Source organism: Elephantulus edwardii, unplaced genomic scaffold (assembly GCF_000299155.1).
Source record: "Elephantulus edwardii isolate Elephantulus edwardi_28Jun2011 unplaced genomic scaffold, EleEdw1.0 scaffold00098, whole genome shotgun sequence".
Classification (NCBI taxonomy): domain Eukaryota; kingdom Metazoa; phylum Chordata; class Mammalia; order Macroscelidea; family Macroscelididae; genus Elephantulus; species Elephantulus edwardii.
In genome coordinates this window covers 9,941,580-9,962,190 of record NW_006399848.1, presented here as the reverse complement: position 1 = coordinate 9,962,190, position 20,611 = coordinate 9,941,580, and positions in this window count along the sequence as shown.

Here is a 20,611-nt window from a genome sequence, read left to right as displayed (position 1 = left end):
TGAATATTAAATGCAGTTTAATGTACTGGTTATACGTCCCTCATTTTGTATATTTCAATTATTTTTATAATGTACTTTAATATTACAGTGATTGTATCCCAAAAGGGGCAATTTTTGCATAAGACCATTATTATAAATATAGAAGGATTAACTAATAAAATATGTATGAGGACACAAGGGGAGAAGGACTGAGGATGGGTAATGGTGAAACCACAGGGTGGAGGGAGGCAGGGGAAGAAAGTGGGAAGGATCCAGGCAGAAAAAGACAGGGTAATGATAGGCACCGGACCAATCGGTAGCATCAGGATGGATGGCGAAGAGATTGAGATTGTTCACAGTTTCAGTTTGCTCGGCTCCACGGTCAACACTCTTGGCACCAGTAGCCAGGAAATCAAAAAACGTATTGCGATGGGAAAGTCTGCGGTTAGGGACCTCTCTAAAGTACTCAAGAGCAGCGGTGTCTCTCTGGAGACTAAGGTGCACCTGATACAGGCCATGGTCTTTATAGTCACTTGTTATGCATCAGAGAGTTGGACAATGACTAGGGAGGATAGAAGGAGAATTGACGCCGTTGAGCTGTGGTGCTGGAGAAGAGTATTGAATGTACCATGGACTGCTATGGAAACAAACAGATTCATCCTAGAGAGGGTTAAACCAGGCTGCTCCTTGGAGGCAAGGATTCTGGGGCTTTGCCTGACATACTTTGGACATGTTGTAAGGAGAGACAGGTCTTTAGAGAGGGACATCATGCTGGGTAGAGTGGAGGGACGGCGCAGGAGGGAAAGGCCCTCTATGAAGTGGATTGATTCAGTGACTGGGGTAATCGGGATGGGTGTGTCAGAGGCAATGAGATTGGCACAGGAGCACGGTTTAGGGCTGTTGTACATAGGGTCACTATGAGTCGCAAATGACTCGACAGCACATAACGACAATGATAGGCAAGGTCCAATGGTGATTACTTTTATAAAGCATAATGCATAAGAATGATTGTATGAAACACAATTTGAATTAAGAATAGTGTGAAATACAATGTCTACAAACTTTGTAAGCAAACCAATAATAAAAAAAATTGACTCCAAGATAAATAACAATGCTAATTCAATTTCTCCCATAAAACCTATAGACTAAAATCTATTTCATTCCTTAGAGGATAATATTTGATGAGAGAACAGTCAACATTGATTTTTTATTAATGAAGTGGTTTTCTTTCAAAGTGTTAAAAGCTAAGAAGAAGGATCTTCTCCAATTCATAGCTGTTTAAAAGCTCTGAAAGTGTATGGGACATTCAACTCTTGCATCCATCACAAGATCAGACTGTTCAACTGTGCAGAAGTTAAGCCATCTATTTCTGATTATACTTGACAAATACTGTGTTTAGCCACCTCATAATCATAAGTAGATAAGGTCTTATGTAGAAGCAGGGAAGAGGTGAACTCTAGACTAATGCATTTCAGCATAAACCTTAATTTCAATGACCTGTTTTAGAGGATTGAAAAGTATACGTAGGCATACTTCCCTGAGAATGTGAAAGTAAATACTTAGAATCATTTTATCAAGCATAGCTCTCATAAAAGAAATATATGTCAAAGATGTATTTGACTTATTACAAGAGTCCTAGAAGAAAGATACAGCTGACTCAAAGAGCATTTACATACTGATATACACATAATACATATTATGCATATGCAGTCACTGCTTTTTAGTGCCCATGATACATTCTGTGAAATAGGGATGTTATGCAAACACCATATAGTAGCCTAGTCTTGTAGCATCTCAAATAAGCTTTTTTCCCTGTTGTTTTGCCTACAAATTTTGTATTCATCGTGTTTCATGCTATACTTCATTCACATTATGTCTCATATAATCATTCTTATCCATTATGTTTTATAAAATTAATCACCATTGAACCTTGCCCATCATTACCCTGTCTTTTTCCCCAGATCCTTCCGTTTTCCTTTCCCCCTCCCTGCACCCACCAAACTGTGCAACCCTGTGGTTTCACGCCTCCTCATCCTCAACCCTTCCCCCACCTGGAGTTCCCATACATGTTTTACTAGTTATCATTCTATTTTTAAAATAATAGTCAGGAGTGGCATCCAATTCCTAAACAACATGCCTCCAGAAACTCTTTGAACTTTGATAAATGTCGATAGTTGTAGATGGGCTTCAGGCCTTTTGTTCATACAGTTGCTATGAGTCGTGCTCAACTTGAAGGCAATCAACAACAACAACAAATCTTATACAGTATTTGTCATTTTGAGACTGTTAGTTCACTCAACATAATGCTCTCCAGCCTTTCTCCCAACTTACATAGTATTTTTCTAAACCATTGCTTCTTTGCGTTTTAATAGGGATCATCAATATGCTAAAAAGGACATATTTTTTTATTTGGTCTTCAATCCATGTCATCATTAATTTTTCTATATCTGATACAGGTCCTCTTGCCTTTCCATTTGCATTTTAGCTCTTGCATTTTGGAGGGAATTCTGTAGGCAATTGCACTGCCAACCCAAAGGCAGTGCTTCTTTCATTTCATGGTTCATATCGGCCAGGGGAGGAGGATAAGCATTCTCCTACCACATGATTTACAGTCTCAGAAGACCTGCTAGAAGGTGAGCTATGACTCAGTTCCAACGTAATAACAATGAGTTTGAGTTTTAGAGCTAAAAACTCACTGGAGAGTCAACTATGGGTTAGTTCCAACTCAATGGTACACAACAACAATAACAGCAATCTTGTAATAGATTGGAAAATTTTGTTCCTTTGTTTTTGAGGATTACTGTAAGTTTTGTGCAGTAGCACTCAGTGATTTTACTGCCTTCCTGTTGCTCAACAAACTTTTGTTTCACTTCCAAATCAATATTTCTCCTTGGCCTCTTGCTGCTGTATCATTAACTCTAAAAAAGAGGATGGGGATTGCTGCATCTAATCTCCATTAACCCCACAAGGAGGAACAGTCCCCTTCAGTGAGATCTATAACACAAAACCCGTTCTCATGAGGTCTGACATGGTTCTCATGCTCCCACATCTGTTGTTATGTGCCATCAAGTCACCTGCGACCAATAGTAACTTTATGTACAGCAGCTCTGAAGCCTGCCCTGTCCTGAGCCAGTCTCACTGATTCCGACAAACCTGCCCCCATTAGCTCAGTTACTCTATCAATCTATGTCATCAGAGGTCTTCCTCTCCTGCACTGTCCCTCCACCCTTCTGAGCATGATGTCCTTCTCCAAGGATTGGTCCCTCCTGACCATATGCCCAAAGTATGTGAGACAGAGCTGCAAAATCCTAGCCTCCCAGGAGAAACTTGGTTTCACCCTCTCCAAGACAGACCTATTTGTTTTATTGGCAGTCCATGGTATGTTCAAGACTCTTCTCTCCAGCACCACAATTTGAAGGCATCATTTCTTCACCTATCATCCTTAGTCATTGTCTAGCTCTCTGATGTATAACAAGTAATTGTGACGATCATGGACTGGATGAGGCACACCTTAACCTCTAGACTGACATTGTTGCTTTTCAGTACTCTGGAGAGGTCCCTGACAGCAGATTTCCCGCAGTGCAATTTGTCTTTTGATTTCCTGCCTGTTGATGCCGTGAGTGTTGATTGTGGAACCTAGCAAACTGTAACTGTTAGCAACTTAATCTTTTCTCCATCTGTCATGGCACTGCCAATTAGCCTGGTGGTGAGAATCTCTGTCTTCATGATGTTGAGCTTCAATCCATATTGAAGACTACCCACATCTACTTCTGGTGATTTTAACACCAACCTAGGACTTTCACTGTTCCACTAAGGGTTTGCAATCCATTGCAAAGGTCACATAGATTTCACCAGAGCATATTCACTGTATGGAATTTATTAGGAAAGTTAGGCGCTCTAGTGGCCTAATGCCAAGAAGATGTGCTGCAATCTCAAAGGCAGGTGGTTTGAAGCATGAAGGGTAATCTGTTCCTGTGTGATTAACCACCTCTGAAAACCCATCTATGGGTCTATTCCCACTCAGCTGTACACAATAACAAGAGGTTACAATTCAGATTGGCAACGGGATGCAATTCTTCAGTCAATACAGCTTTTCAAGTGTGCTTACAGGCTCTTTACCTTTCACCATTGAAGCTTTAGGCCAGTTCTACAAAGCTCTCTTAGTCTTTCCAATTTTGGCATCTCCACCGACCCCTGCCTCACCGACCCCTCCTGCACCACCATGCCTGGTGAAGTCCCCTAACTCCGGTTCCATAGAGGAGGAGGTCAGCTCTGTCTCAAGTTGGTCTCTGGTTCTCTGCTGCAGCTGGAATTCTAAGGTACCTCCAGATCTAACTTGCAGGAAACTAGTCCCAAAGGGTGTGTGTTGCATTCTTCTTCCTCCTGGTGGTGGGATTTCCAATTCTTACTGTCCTCCTTTCTTGCTTATAATGAGATTCTCCATCTGCTACTGAACCGGCTTATGATCAGTTCCCTCAAGGATAGAGTGTCTTGTATGTATACATTGAATACTATTGAGTTGGAATTGACCCATAGCTAATCCTCCAGTGAGTTTTAGAGGCAGTTCATTGCATGTAAGTAGATTGCCCACCCTTCTCCCGCAAAGCAGGTGGCAGATTCGAATCACGTGTGTTTGGGATTGCAGCACAGGTTCTTACCACTAGGCCACAGAGCATGTTCCTTCCTGCCTAGCAATATGATGAAAACCAATTGGAACAGTGCACCCACCACACCACATTAGCAACGATTTTACTGCATTTAGGAGTACACTACACTTCAAGATAATATTTCTAAGTGAAAATTAGAAAATTATTACCCAACAGCACTCAAAAGATGCACACAATACATGAGCATGAACACTGCTGCCTACGAGTAGAAGCATGTTATTAGATAGTAAGTTTTTCTGATAGAAAGTACAGTACAATACTTTTGTAAGTCAATAAAATAGGTGTTCATTATGATTATCAAGTTGTACCATACTTTTACATGACTGGCAGTCCAGGCATTGCATGCAAGACACATGCAATTACATGTTACATGTGAAAAACTGTTGTGCTCACTCAGTTTCATACTCTAATCAAGATTTTTTTAACACTATTGTTGTGTTGTTGATACGTGCTGTCAAGTAGCCTGTGACTCATAGCGACCCTAGGTACAATGATTCTGAACCCTGCTCTATTAGAACTCTCAAAAAAACTCTGATGGCTTAGTGATAAGGAATTGTGCTGCCAGACCAAAACAACGTGGTTTGAATCAGCATTTGCTCCGCGGAAGAAAAATGGATAATCTCCCCTTGTGCCTGTGAAAACTCGCTGGAGGGCCAAGTAAGTCAGTTCTGACTCAATGGCACATGCCAACCACCACCACCACAGCATTATAAGCCTCACTCTGAGCAACAATCAACTTGAGGGCAGTGGGATATTTTGGTTATTATAACCTTATAAGGGAACTAGGACAGTGCAGAGCATAGTGGGGCCATGTCCCTTTAACAGAATCTAACACCAGCTCCTTTGGAGAAAAAGGAGCCATTTCCTCCCCTGCAAATTACAGCCTCCCGAGCAATGAGCTGAGTGATAACCTTGTGAGACTACTGGTGTGTATGCAGTTGGATGTTACCTGAATGGCCATTATTATACAAGCCAGCATTGTGTGTGTGTACATGTTGTGTGTAAAGCAAGATATTGATTGTTGGATCTATATTTAGTGGTAAAGAATTGCCCTGCTAACTCAAAGGCATTGATATACATACCTCTGAAAATCTGCTGGAGGGTCAACAATAAGTGGGTTCTGACTTGAGTTGGTACACAACAACAATATTTAATCTGTTAGGAAAAGAAAAAGAAAGACTAAGATAGTCTACTCAGTATGAGACAGAACTGATTGACACCCTACAGCACAGTCAAACTTTAACCTTTAAAATGACTTTTTTTTCCCAAAGAGAAATAATTTTCACCTCTACTTACATGTGTGTGTGGATATCTGTTTATTGGCATGCAATTCACAGAACTTGAGCCCTCATCAAAGGTAACCAGTAAATCAAGCAAAGATCCATCTATAGAGAACGAACCCTTGGGCAGGCCTATTTGACACTCCCAACATGATAGTGCAAAGGCATGCAGTCATGTCTTTAGTCTTTTCTGATTTGGGAGAATTTTCCTTAGCAATACTGATTTCTTTCTCCAGTTTCTAAAGTTTACTTTCTGGTCCTAATAGTTGCACGCTCCAATTTAAGCTGTCTTTGGCTCTTCTTTTCAGTATTTTCTTAAAGCACCATGCTTGCCTGCACAAAAAAGGAACTTTCTTTTTTTAGGTTCTGCCCTTAATAAATATTAAAAAAATATGGAAACAGAGTTGACTCCATGGTAGTATGTGTTGCAAGCATGCCGTCAAGACACTGTTATGTTACACTGAAAACCCCTTTTTTTTTTTGAAAACCCCTTTTAAAGGTAGTACTTATGGGTTGCATGCATGCTCTTCGCAAGGGCTTGTCCCAGTTGGCTCTGCCCTATAGCCTTAGCATCCCCACCTGGCTGAAGTTGACGTCTGACGACGTTAAGGAGCAAATCTACAAACTAGTCAAGAAGGGCCTGACTCCTTCCCAAATCAGTGTGATCCTCAAAGATTCAAATCGCATTGCAAAAGTGCGTTTGTGGCAGGTAATAAAATCTTGAGAATCCTACAGTCCAAAAGACGTGCTGCTGATCTTCCTGGGGATCTCTACCATTTAATTAAGAAGGCTGTTGCTGTTCGAAAGCGCCTTGAGAGAAACAGAAAGGAGAAGAATGCTAAATTCCGTCTGATCCTGACTGAGAGCCGAATTCACCGATTGGCTCGATACTTTAAGACAAAGAGAGTCCTTCCCCGCATTTGGAAATATGAATCATCCACAGCCTCTGCCCTGGTTGCATAAATTTGTCTTACGTACTTGAGCAATAAAATAATTGTCTAACTTAAAACATAAAGTGATACTTCTGTAAGTATTATTTCTAACGTTTGTAGATATTTCTAGTGGTTACATGCTTTGTGGGGCCTTTTTAGTTTGCTTTATATATTTCCTTTACTTTACTTTATTTTACCCTGCCGGGCAGGGATAACTTGGACTAATCTTACACTTGGGGAGTTTCTTGTTTCAGGGTCATTTCCAGCCCTCAGTATCCACAGTTGGAGTCGCATATTTTGTTTATCTCACAAGGCACATTTTCCTTTTCAGCACTATTGGGAAAGTGATACATATGGGGTCTCCATTTTGAATGTAAGATTAACTTGAACCATAAGGCAAAGGACTAAGATCCTTCATTTAGTACAGTTGAAAATCCAGCTCCAAAACGTATTGTTTCTGAAATAATTTGTATTAAAAATATTGCAATAAGAGTTTACAGAAGAATATATTGAGTGTGTGCAGACATTCTCACCTAAGGGAGTGAAAGTAAATAATGTTGAATCATTTTATCAAAAGCATGCAGTTACTATTTAAAACCAAGAAAAGAATAATAAATATGAGCTCAATGCAATTGACCTTTAAACTGCTAAGAGTTTATGCACATAATCCCAAAGCAACTGAGCTTTTTGAATACTTCAACATATACTTTTTAAAATAAACTGTGTCATTTTTTAGAAGTTTTGGGTTTACAGAAAAATTGAAAAAAAATTACACAGTTCTCCTACATCCCATATCCCATATCCCATATCTAATTTTCCCTACTACCAACATCTTAAATTAGTGTGAAAGATGTTACACAGTTAGTAATTTCTTAGAGAATAAATATAACCATTAATACTGATAAATAATCATTAACTAAACTCAACATATTATCCGTATTTCTTTAGTTTTTACTTAATGTGCTTTTTCCCTTCCAGGTTTGCACCCAAGGGGTCACACTGCATTAGATTGTCAGCCTCCCCAGGCTCCTCTTGACTGTCACCATTTCTGAAATTCTCTTTGTTTTTAATAACTTCAACTGGTTTGAGGACCGCTTACTGTTCAGGTACTGTGTTGAATGTTCTATTGGAATTTTTATATTTTTGACTCTTAGATTGAAGTTAGGAGTGTAGAGGAAGGACCACTGAGGTCTGAGGTCGGCTCCCATCTTTAGCACATTGTATCAGTAGATTCTATCCACATTAATGTTAATCGTGTTAATCACTGTTAAAGGCGAAGGCACTTTTTGGTCAGGTTTCTCCATTATATCATAAGAAGGGCTCATTTCCCTCCTATTTTCCCCCAATTGTGGTTTTCTTTAATATTGGGGTTTTTTTCAAGAAGTTACCACTTGCAGTCCATATATGAGGGAGAGTGAGGAGCTTTGCACTTTCTTGTTAAAGAAATAACCCCTCATTGCATTTTAAATTCTTTTGCCTAGGAGATTATTATAAAGAAAATAAGAGGAAGGGGTTAATAAAGCAATCTTTTTTCCTATCACTATAAGCTTACAGATATAGCATCACATAAGACTGCTTTGATTATTTTGTTACCCAAAAGGTCACTATTTTGGCTCCTGGAAATGTTTTTAGCTTGCTTCTGTGACTTTTGACATGTTCCTTTATGTGTTTTGCTTGTTTGCTTTGTATGTTCATTCATTAAGGCACTATAAGCTGCTCCAGACTAGTCTTGTGTATTTTCTGCCCTAACTCTAGAAGCAAACATTTAGAGGAGTACTATCCTTTTATTGGGGAATGGGTTAAAAATCAAAGGTATCTGTCTTCATTAAAAGTGTCATGTCATTACTTCTAGAATCTACTGACAAAGGAAGAAATATATGGTTGTGTTTGCTAGTTCATACTTATACACATATCAATAATTATTTTCTATGTAACCATCTGTATTTACATTAAAGTAAATGCAAATTTATACTATGTTTCCAGCTCTAGTCCAACATCATAACATAAGAATTTTATGCAAAAAAAGGGGGATTTTATTTTTTTTTGTTGTTGTTATTGTGGACCATAGATTCGGAATCAACCCATAGCTGACCCTCCAATGAGTTTTCAGAAGCAGTTAATCGCACGAGAGTGGATTGCCCATCCTTCTCTTGTGGAGCAGCTAGTGGCCTTGAACCACATATGCCTTTGAGATTGCAGCATAGCTTCTTGCCACTAGGCCACGCTTTAAGCTAGGATTTTAAGTTTGATTTTGATATTATCTATACTATTGCTGTTTTGAAATTTATATCTATAAATAGACTAATTTTAACATTTATTGATTCAACACTTTATTTAACTTGAAGTGGAGCCTTTTTATCTTTGTGGGTATATTATCTTATTGGTTGCCAATTTCTAGAGATTATTATCATACTATCTCTTTTTGTTTGATTACTAAGGAGAAAGACCATTTGAACAACAGACCTTGGGTTGAGAAGTTCAGTCTCTAATTAAGATATTCATTTAGTTTTGTTGTGGTTTGTTTGGCTAATGAAAAACAAATATACGGAAAATATGGCAAAGAAAACATGATCAGTGGGCCAATAGCAGGTTTGAACTGTGTAAAATTGAAATGAGCCATCTCTACAATATTTACTTGGCTGAATTTTCACTAGTTTGGCAGATAACAAATGATGAATTTTATCCAAAGGATTTAAACATTAGTTGGAAAATTACATAAGACTTAGGTAAGGACTTTGTGGAGAGAACATCTGATTTTGTGATGATCTGACAAAAGGCTAAACAAATCTGTTTTGGAAGAAGTACAACCAGAATGAATACTCCTTAGAAGCAGGGATGGTGAGATTTCCTCTCCCACTGGCCCCTAGAGAAGTACATCACGCTAGTGAAATACGTTACTGAGTGCTGTTGAGTTGGAACTAGCTCATAAGTGTTCCTCCAGTAGGTATTCAGAGGCAGTAAATTTCTAGGGAGGAGATTGCTCATCTTTCACCAAGAGGCAACTGGTAAATTAAAACCATATGTTTTTGGGTTGACAACACAACGCCTCATCACTAGACTACTAGAACTTCCTAGTAAAATATAGGTGATTCATATAGAAAAGGAAGACACTCAATAAATAGGCATAGTGGCTGCATCAACAGAGAGTGTGAGGATGGCACGGATTGAGCCATACTTAGTTCTGTTTTACATAAGATCACCCAATGGGAGCCTTAGCTGGAACTGACTCAGTGGTACCTGTTAACCGCAACTATTTTATATGGCTATTCTAATACAAATATTTTATGAAAAAAATCCAAATTTTTAAAATATGATGAATAAGTCCTAGTAAAGAGTTATTGTTGTTATGTTCCATCGAGTTGCCTGCAATTCATAGCAGCAACTATGTACAACAGCCCTAAACCCTGCTCTATGGTGTGCCAATCTTATTGCCTCTAACATACCTATTCCCATTACCCCAGTGACTGAATCCATCCATCTCATCGAAGGTCTTCCTCTCCTGCATTGTTCCTCCACCCTCCCAAGCATGACATCCCTCTCCAAGGACTGATGTCTCCTTTTAACATGTCCAAAGTATTTCAGATGGAGCTTCAGAATCCTTGACTCCAAGAAGCATCCTGGTTTCACCCTCTCAAATTCTCAAATTCTTTATCAAATTTTCTCTAAATTATTCATAATGACATTTTTAGGTGCCGTGGGTCCTAGAGCCAGAGCCTCAGATTCACCTTTGATTGAAATCAGAGAATAACTTAATGTTTACTCATATTTACCAACTATGTAAAAGTATTTGACTTTGTGGCTAATAATAAATTATGGATAACATTGAGAAAGATGGGAATTCCAGAACTTGATTGTGCCCTTGAGGAACCTGTACACAGACAAAATACGACTGAAAAGAATAAGGACATAGTGCATGGTTTAAAATCCAGAAAAGTGTGCATCCAGTATACATCTGTGCAAGTAATTGGAGGAGATAAACTATATGAAGAAGAACATGACATCAAGGATTGGAGAAAAAGTCATCATTAATTTACATTATGTAAATTAAAAAATCTTGCTTGCAGAAACAAAAAAAAGATTTGAATTACACTTCAATATCAATAAAACAATCATCTGAACCCTGAACCCATAAACAACATCATGGTAGATGGAGAAAAGGTGAAGTTATCAATGATTTAATTTACTTGGTTCTACAGTCAACACCCATGCTAGCAGTAGACAAGAGTTCAAAAGGAATATTGGGAAAACGTCCTGTCAAGGACCTTTTTAAAGTATTAAAGAGCAAGAATGTCAGTTTAAAGACTGAGGTGAATCTGACCTGAATCACAGTATTTTTCATTTGCTTATATGCATCTGAAAGAGTTGGACAATAAATAAGGAAGGCCATCTCACATACTTTGGGCATGTGGCCAGGAGGGACCAGTCCTTAGAGAAAGACATCATCCCGGGAAGGGTGAAAGGACCACACAAGAGAGCAAGACCCTGGATAAGATGGTTTGACACAATGATTATGGTAATAGCGGCAGGTGTGTCAGAGACAGTGAGGTTGGATCAGGGCAGGGTAGGCTTCAGAGCTGTTGTGCATAAGGTCACTAAGAGGCACAGGTAACTTGACAGCACATAACAACAGCAACAAAGGAGAACTGATACCTTTGAACTGTGGTGGTGGTGAAGAGTACTGAATGTTCTTTGGACTGCCAAAAGAACAAACCTGCCTTTGGAGAAAGTACATCCATCCAGTGTTCTCCATAGGAACAAGGACGTAAAACTTCATCTCACATACTTTGGGCATGTCAGGAGAAGCTGGTCCTTGGCAAAAGACACCATGTAGAGGATCAGCGAAAGAAAGAGAGCTCACCAAAAGGATAGAGAGTGATCGCAACAATGGGCTCGAGCATTACAGAGATTGTCAGGATAGAGCAGGACAGGGTGAGTGTTTATATGCAGTTTGTAGTGTTGCCATGAGTCACAATCAACTCTGATGGCTCCAAACAGTTTTGATTTTATGCATGCAAAAGTTGGGCAATGAATATAGATGACATAAAAAGAATTCCTGTCTTTGAATTGTGATGTTGAAGAAGAATATTGAATGGACCAAGCACTGCCAAAAGACCAAACAGACCTGTCTTGAAGGAAGTGTAACCAGAGGGTTCCTTCCTTAGAGGCAAGGATGGAGAAACTTTGTCTCATTTAATTGGTATATTTTCAGGAGGTGCCAGTTCCTGGAAAAAGACATCAGACTGGGAAAAGTAGAGAGACGAAGACTCTCAAGGAGATGGATTAGCAAATTGTGAGGATGATGTAGGATAAGGCAAAGTTCAGATTTATTGTTCACAAGGTCTTTATGAATCATTTACCAACAACAACAGCAACAACACAATTATACTCATGAACTTGAAAACAATTTTCTGAGAATTATCGGTGGAATATTAAGTAACAAGAAAAGTCATAATGCTGAAACTTTTGAGTAGAATGAGAAATATTTATTATAGTGACACACTTTAAAATATAAAATGATTTTTAAACAGACTAATTCTAGTTTTTAAAAAATCTATAATGAATCTGAATTGAAGTAATAAATATAACAATGTAATAACAGTAGATAAGTCTATCGATAGATAGATCTCTAGAGATATTAATTTGGGGTATTTTAGTTTGAGGAGGTTTTTTTTACATTTTTCAATGACAATATTATATATTACTTTTTTCCATAGCTACAAAAATGTTCTATAAATATTATGAAATATCTATGAAAACACACATTAGGAAAACACGTGCAATGGCTCTGGAACCAAAGATTAGAATTCATCATATATCAGAATCTTGGAAGGATTCATACTAATGGTAAGCAGATGTTGGGGTTTAAATAATTCTAATCATAGCCAATGAACACTTGACCCTTGGCCAAAGAACAATGCTATAGGGAATGAATGCAGCCCTGACAGGAAGAGAGTCCATAACAAGGAAATTGGCTGGACATTACATTCTCAACAGAGATACTCTCTTGAGAGAAGACATTTTCCCCTTCACCTTTCTCTCCACTAGCTCCGTATTCACTTACAATATCTAAGAGGCCCAGAAAAATATTTGAGTGCACATTTTCCCCAGCTCTGAGCCCTAGTTCAGAAAGAGAGCAGCCAGAAAAACTAGGACTCCTAGGAAAGAAAGTTGTGCAAAGTAATCATTATTTCATTTTGGCATCTCCATATAAAAATGTAGAAGTTTAAACATGGTTAATTAAAACACAGCTATGTAGTATGATCAATTTCTAAAGGAAAAATGTGTTAGGAATTGCAATGAATAAACCATTGATGGTTGGAAAAAATATATTAGGAAAATATGAATGAAGAGAACTCAGGAATGATACTATTAACATTAGATATTGTCTAGCCTTTCATTTCACCCTTTATATGTCCTTGTATTCATAATATAGGGAGCTCTTGTAACCTAATGGATAGGGAGTTAGACTGTCAAACCAGAGACAGGCAGTTCTAATCCAACATCTGCTATATGGGAGAAAGATGGGCAGTCTCCTCCCATGTAATTCACTTTCTCCAAAACCTGCTGATGGCTCTGCTATGAATCGATTTTTACTTGACAGCAGCATGTAATAATAATAATAATATTTGTAATATAGCTAGTATTTCAGCAGCCAGGAAATTAAAGACAAATTGCAGGAAATTAAAAGATGAATTGCATTGGGAAAGTAATTTTAGTAAGTCTCAATGCAAGAAGCAAATGGGATGGGAGGAAGAAGGCTGTTTCTAAAACATAACAGGGAATTCATGCAAATACATCAGAGGAAACAAAACTGATGACCTGGATCATTTTAATTATTCTATAGAAAATCAGATTCTCAGATTCTTTTGAAAAATTAAATCTAGCTATATTGTTGTTGTTATGTGCAGTCGAGTCCCCTGCGACTTCTAGCAAGCCTATGTACAACAGCCCTAATCCCTGCTCTATCCCTAACCAATTGTATTGTCTCCGGCACACTTATCTCCATAATCCCAGTGACTGAACAAATCTATCTCATCAAGGGTCTTCCTCTCCTGTGCTGTCCCTCCACCCTCCCAAGAATGATGTCCCTCTCTAAGGACTGGTCATTCCTTGCAACACATCCAAAGTATTTCAGATGAAGCTTCAGAATTCTTGCCTCCAAGAAGCAGGCTGTCTTCACCCTCTCCAGGATGAACCTGTTTATTCTCCTAGGAGTCCATGGTATATTCAATACTCTTCTCCAGCACCACAGCTCAAAGGCATCAGCTCCCTTTCTATCAGCCCTAGTCATTGTCCAGCTCTCTGATGCATACCAAGTAATTGCAAAGACCATGGCCTGTATCAGGTGCACATTAGTCTTCAGACTGACATCATTGCACTTCAGTACTTTGGAGAGGTCTCTAACAGCAGACTTTCCCATCACAACATAAAATTGACTAGATAAACAAACTTGAAAAATTTCAAAATTAAGATATTTAGCAGCTAACATTCTTGTACTAAAATGAAAACCAAAACTGAATAAAAACAAAAATAATGCCTAAAATTAACAGCAACAAGAATAGTATCACTTACTTGCTTTGAAACTCAGCACACTGTTAAAAATTATTTCAAGATAAACTATGAATTTTAAAATAAAACTCAAAATAACTGTGAGAAAAATGAAAAATAGCTGAAATAATTCTGGTAAATAATTTTAAATTATGACACTGTTATTATTGTTGTTGTTATGTGCTGTGAAGTTGAGTACAATTTATAGGGTCCCTTTGAATAACAGACCTGAACCTATCCTGTGATATCCCAACCTCCTATTCTGTGCCATCCTAATCATCTCTGACACACTTGAGCCTATTGCTGAAATCACTATGTCAATCCATCTTGCTGAGATTCTTCTTCTCTTTTAGATGACCCTCCATCTTTCCAAGCTTGATATCTCTTTCTAAGGAACAGCCTCTCCTAGCAATATGTCTAAAGAATGAGAGATGGAATCTTGCCATCTTTTCCTTTAAGGAACACTCTGGCTGCACTTAGAGACATTATCTGTTTGTTCTTTTGGCAGTCCATGGGATATTCAATACTCTTCTCCAATACCATAGTTCAAAGGCATAAATTCTTCTGTCATCTTTATTCATTGTCAAGCTCTCAGATGCATAGGAAAGTGATTAGAAAAACCATGCCTTAAATCAGGTACATCTTAAGGTCTTTATCCAGACATCATTACTCTTCAAGATTTTGGAGAGGTCCCTGAGAGTAGACTTTCCCAATTCTATATGTCTCCTGAACTCCTGACTGCTAGCACCAATAGTGTTGCTTGTAAGATTAAATTGCTGACAATTTCAATCTTTTCTTCCCCTATCATGATGTTGCCTATTGGTCTAGTGATGACGATTTTTGTTTCCTTGATATTGATACATAATCCATATTAAAGACTGTTGTCCTTGATCTTCTATAGTAAGTACCTCAAATCATCCTCGTTTTCAGCAAGCAAGGTTGTGTTATCTGCATCACACAGGTTGTTGTTGATGAGTCTTCCTCTAATTCTTATGGCACATTCCTCTTCATGGAGTCCAACTTCACAAATTATTTGCTCAGCATTCAGATTGAATAGATATAGAGAAGGATACAGCCTGATTTTAAACTATGCAGTACGCCCTTGTTCTGTTCGGACAAAAGTTTCTTAAGCTAGTATAAATTTCACAACAACCATTAAGTGTTCTGCAGTTCCCATTATTCTTTATGTTAGCCATATCTTGTTGTGATATAGTCAATAAAGTACAAATAAGCAGTCTTCAGATATTCTTTGCTTTCAGCTAGTATCCGTCTGACATCAGCAGTGATATCTCTGGGGACATGATTTCTTCTAAACCCAGCTTGAACTTCTGAAAGTTCCCTGTCAATGTACTGTTCTAGCCATTTTTGGATAATCTTCAACAATATTTTGCTTGCATATAATATTAATGATTGTTATTGCCGTGTACTGTAGAGTCAGAAGCGATGCATAACTGACCCTCTGGTGGGTTTTCAGAGACAGTTAATTGCATGGCAGGACATTGCCCAAACTTTTCTTGTGGAGTGTCTGGTGGATTTGAACTCTGTGCCTTCAGGATTACAACGCAGCCATTAGGCCACCAGAGCTCCCTATTAAAGATATTGTTTGTATTAATAATAGTTTGATAATTTCTACATTCTGTTAGATCACATTTCTTAGGAATGGGATCAAATAAGGATCTTTTCCAGTCAATCGGACAGACAGCTGTCCTCCAAATTTCCTGGCACAAACTGGTGAGCATGTCCAGGACTGTATCTGTTAATTGAAATATGTCAATTTGTAATCCACTGACTCCTGGGGACTTGTTTTTTTGCCAATAACTTCAGTGTAACTTGAACTTTTTTCTTTATTACCGTTGGCTTTTGTTCATATGGTACTTTCTGAAAGATAAGGTTAAGTGACATTAAGAAGATATTGCCTGACATGGCTGAGATTGAGGTCTTTCATTTGGTCTTTCATCTTCCATGAATATACATTGAGTTGTTCAATAGAGATCTCAATTTTAGAATAAGAGAAGAGCAGAACATATCTTTTTTGTCTTTTATTATTATTTTTTTAAAATAAAAAACTTAGGAACTAAGTTCACAGAATGTCAATTTTTTTACTTTACATTGGTCAAAAAGTCACAAGTTTGGGAAGTAGTTAAAATGACATGAGAAAAGAATTTACAATTCTTTATACTTAGGAACAGTTGAAGACATTTTGACTACTTTTGTAATTTTTATAACTTACATGCAGCTTTGTAGAAATAACTTGGAAAATCTGTTGGGGATGGGAAAATTTCTACTAAAATATAGGTTGTAATTATCACTCCCAGAAGAATTGAAGAATTTAGAAAAAAATCAAGAAAAAATTGTCTAAAGCCAACCATTAAAATAGGGCAACAAGATGGCAAATATATATATATTTTTTAAGACATACAAGGTAACAGTTCAGGATATTATTATATATGAATTCTATTTGAATTTCCAAGAACAGAGAATCCTTTCTTATTTAAACTACTCATAGTATTTTTTTAAAAGGGAGAAATTTCCATAACAATACCCCTAAATCCCTAACAATAGAACCCAGAAAAGAACCCACCTATAATTTTTGAAGAAAGATGTTGAAATTCTAAAGAAGAAACAATAGCAAACTGAATTCAAGATTATGATAAAGATTTCTTTTTTCTATCCCTCTTTAGGACAATTTGATAAGTATTGGAGTACACAATGGCCATGAACTACAGGCTCTCTTCATCTCATGACTAGTGAGGTAGAGGTGCAGTAGACCAGGAGTCAGCAATGCCAGAATATGAGCCAAGCATGATTTGTTGCTTATTTTTGTAAATAGGCTTTTTGGAATTCATCCACATCCATTTGTTTATGTGTTGTTTATTTTATTTTTCCACAGAGCCGTTAAGGTTGAGTAGTTGTAGTATACTATGTTATCACACTAAATCTATTTACTGCCCGTAGTTGAGTTGTGTGACTATACCAGTGGCTCCTGGAGGAGAGTGGGAGAAAGATGGACATTTGTTTTCTCTTAAGATTTATACTTTCAGACTTGATGTAGGCTCTCTGGAAGCAGTGACTCACTGTAAGTGGTATTGACTTTATGGTAGTGGGCATTTTAGATGTTTACAAAAAATATTTGCTGAGTCTTGAAATAGACAATCAAGATATAGCAAAATAATTGTACATACATTAAATTTATATAAAGAAAATGAATGAGTATCTCACTTGGTTAATAACTGAGTTACTTTTTTTTCAAATTTTTACTTTATTATTTTTGTGTGAGTGTACCGTCAAATCAGATCTGAGTGGTACAGGAGGAGATTGTCCCTCCTTCCTCGGCAGAGGATCTGGTGGATTCGAACCGTGCGCCTCTGGGATTGTAGTTGCAGCTCCTTACCACTAGGCCACCAGAGCTCCCAGAGTTACTTTTTGAGGTTAGACTAGAACATCTACTCTGAGGAGGTAGCAACAGAGCCCTGAGAATGAGAAGGGACTTGGTAAGTGGTAAGTGAAGAACTAGGAAAAAACATCCTTGGAAAGGTAATAAACAGTGAAGAAGGCTTGGTGATCTCGGGGATCAGAAAGTAGTCTACTGTGTAGACTATTATGTTAGTAAGCAAATTGCTAGGGAAGAATTAGTATGAAATGATGTTGGAGGTTGACTAGAAAACAGATCCTGCAGATTGCAGAAGAAAGTTCAGGCTTTATTTAGGTAGAAATTTACACTAACACAAAGTAAATTATGTAGTAGAATTTAAATATACACTAGAAAAATATTTAAAGAGATCTTTTGATTTCTTGATTGCAGTAACCATGGGTGTTGACTATAGATCCAAGTAAAATGAAATAATTCACAACAACATTTATCATGATATTGCTTATTGGTTCCATGTGAGGATTTTTGCTTTCTTGTTGTTGAGAAAGCCCATATGCTGTTGATGATGACAGCAGGCTGTCATCTTTGACCTTTTTCGGTAAATTGTTCAAGTCTTCTTTACTTTCTGCAAACAAGGTGTGTCACATGCATAACAAGGGCCATTAATGGATTTTTTTTGTCAATCTTAATGCTACATTCTTTATATACTCTTGCTTCTCGAATTATTTGCTCAATGTACAGATTGAATGCTGTTGTTGTTTTTGTGCACTCTTAAATTGAAACAGACTTACAGTCAACTCCCCAGTGAGATTTCAGAGGCAGTTAATCATGTAGAAGGAGATTGTTCATTGTGAAGGAACCAGTTGATTCCAGTTGCATGCCTTTGGGTTGGCAGCACAACACTTCTTACCACTAAACCACCGGAGCTCCCTACAGATTGATTATGTACAGAGAAAGGATACAACCCTGACACAAACCTTTCTAAATTTTAAACCATGTTCCTTTGTTCTGTTTGCTTCTTGCTCTTTTTATTGGTTTCACATTGAACACAATTAAGGGTTTTGTGTTTCCATTCTTCTCAAAGTTAGCCATAGTTTGTTATAATCCACATAGTCAAATATCTGTGCATTGTCAATGGAGCTTATAGGTATTATAAAGTATTTCCAAGGAACAGAAGACTTCATGTCTATACTTCTAAAAATAACACATAAATGTAGGGGACTAGAAAGATCCACAGGTTACAATTTATTGCTTGGTAAAAGATTAGTTCTGTGTGTGTGTGATCTAGCAGTCTTGCCCTTGTGTTGTGGTTGTTATGTGCCATCGAGTTGCTTGCAACGCATAGTGACCCTATGCACAATAGCCCTAAACCCTGCTCTATCCTGTGCCAATCGCATCGCCTCTGACACACCCATCCCGATTACCCCAGTCATTGAATCAATCCACCTCATAGAGGGTCTTCCCCTCCTGTGCTGTCCCTCCACCTTCCCAAGCATAATGACCCTCTCCAACATGACCCTCATTACAACATGTCCAAAGTATGTCAGACAAAGCCTCAGAATCCTTGCCTCCAAGGAGCTGCCTGGTTTTAAGGTTCTCTAGGATGAATCTGTTTGTTTTCTTAGCAGTTCATGGTACACTCAATACTCTTCTCCAGCACCACAGCTCAAAGGGATTAATTCTCCTTCGATCCTCTTTAGTCATTGTCCAACTCTCTGATGCATAACAAGTGATTGCAAAGACCATGGCCTGTATCAGATGCACCTTAGTCTCCAGAGTGACACCATTGCTCTTCAGTACTTTGGAGAGGTCCCTAACAGCAGACTTTCCCATTGCAAAACGTCTTACCCTTACATTTCTTTATTAAGATGTCATATAGACTTCTCCAATGCTTGCTGAGATGTGCTTATTTAGTATTATCATTAACTCATAATATATTAACATTTTTTTCTACCGTTAGAAATTTTTGAGGGTTCACCTGCTGATATTCCCAAGAGAATACATGTGACAGAATAAACTGTGTTGCTGAGACAATATATCTCTGATTCAGTCTCAGCCTTATCACAGGTTTATGGAATGAATTCTGAACAGAAATAGAACATTCTTATTTCTTTTTCGTTGCTCTTCTTTCTTCTCCTCTTTTTTCCTTGTGTAAAGTTTTATGCTTTGTTTTTATTGCTAGTTTCGCATGTAAAATATCCTTCCTGTGACCACAGTGGTTGGAAATTTGACTGTGGTCTCCCCATTTGGCCATCCCTTTCAGATGATTGGTGGAAATCTACTGCCTGTCAAGTGAAAGATGAGAGACAATCTAGTTACTAAGTCATCCCCTCTCCCATTTCTTTTCTCTTTGCAAGGTCTTTGCAAAGTTGTTGTGTTTTGTTTTTTTTAAAAAAGTTTGCCTTCTGGGTGGGTGGGGAGAAAAGTACAACAATGAATGAATGGAGTTCCAAAATTTCTGTAGATGTTCATTGAAATTTAAAAAAAAAAAAAAAGCTTGCCTTCTGGCAAAATGAACAGCTCTTTGACATTTCAAGTGATAACTTCCCACCCCCAAGTGGTGACTTTTTATATTTCTGTGTTTACTTGAGATATGTAGTGGAAGTTGTAAAACTAAAGCTGTAATTTCTCAAAGATATATGTACCTAAAATTCTTAAAATCCCATAGTCTTGTTGCGTTACTGTGTAACAGTTCCTAGACTCTAGTTGTTATTCGTTAATTGTTCTAATATGATTCTTATAGGTAATATGTTCTAAATTATTTATAGGGATAAACAAATGTCACATAAATTACATATTAATAAAATAAACAGGAAATGAGGGAACTACGTATAT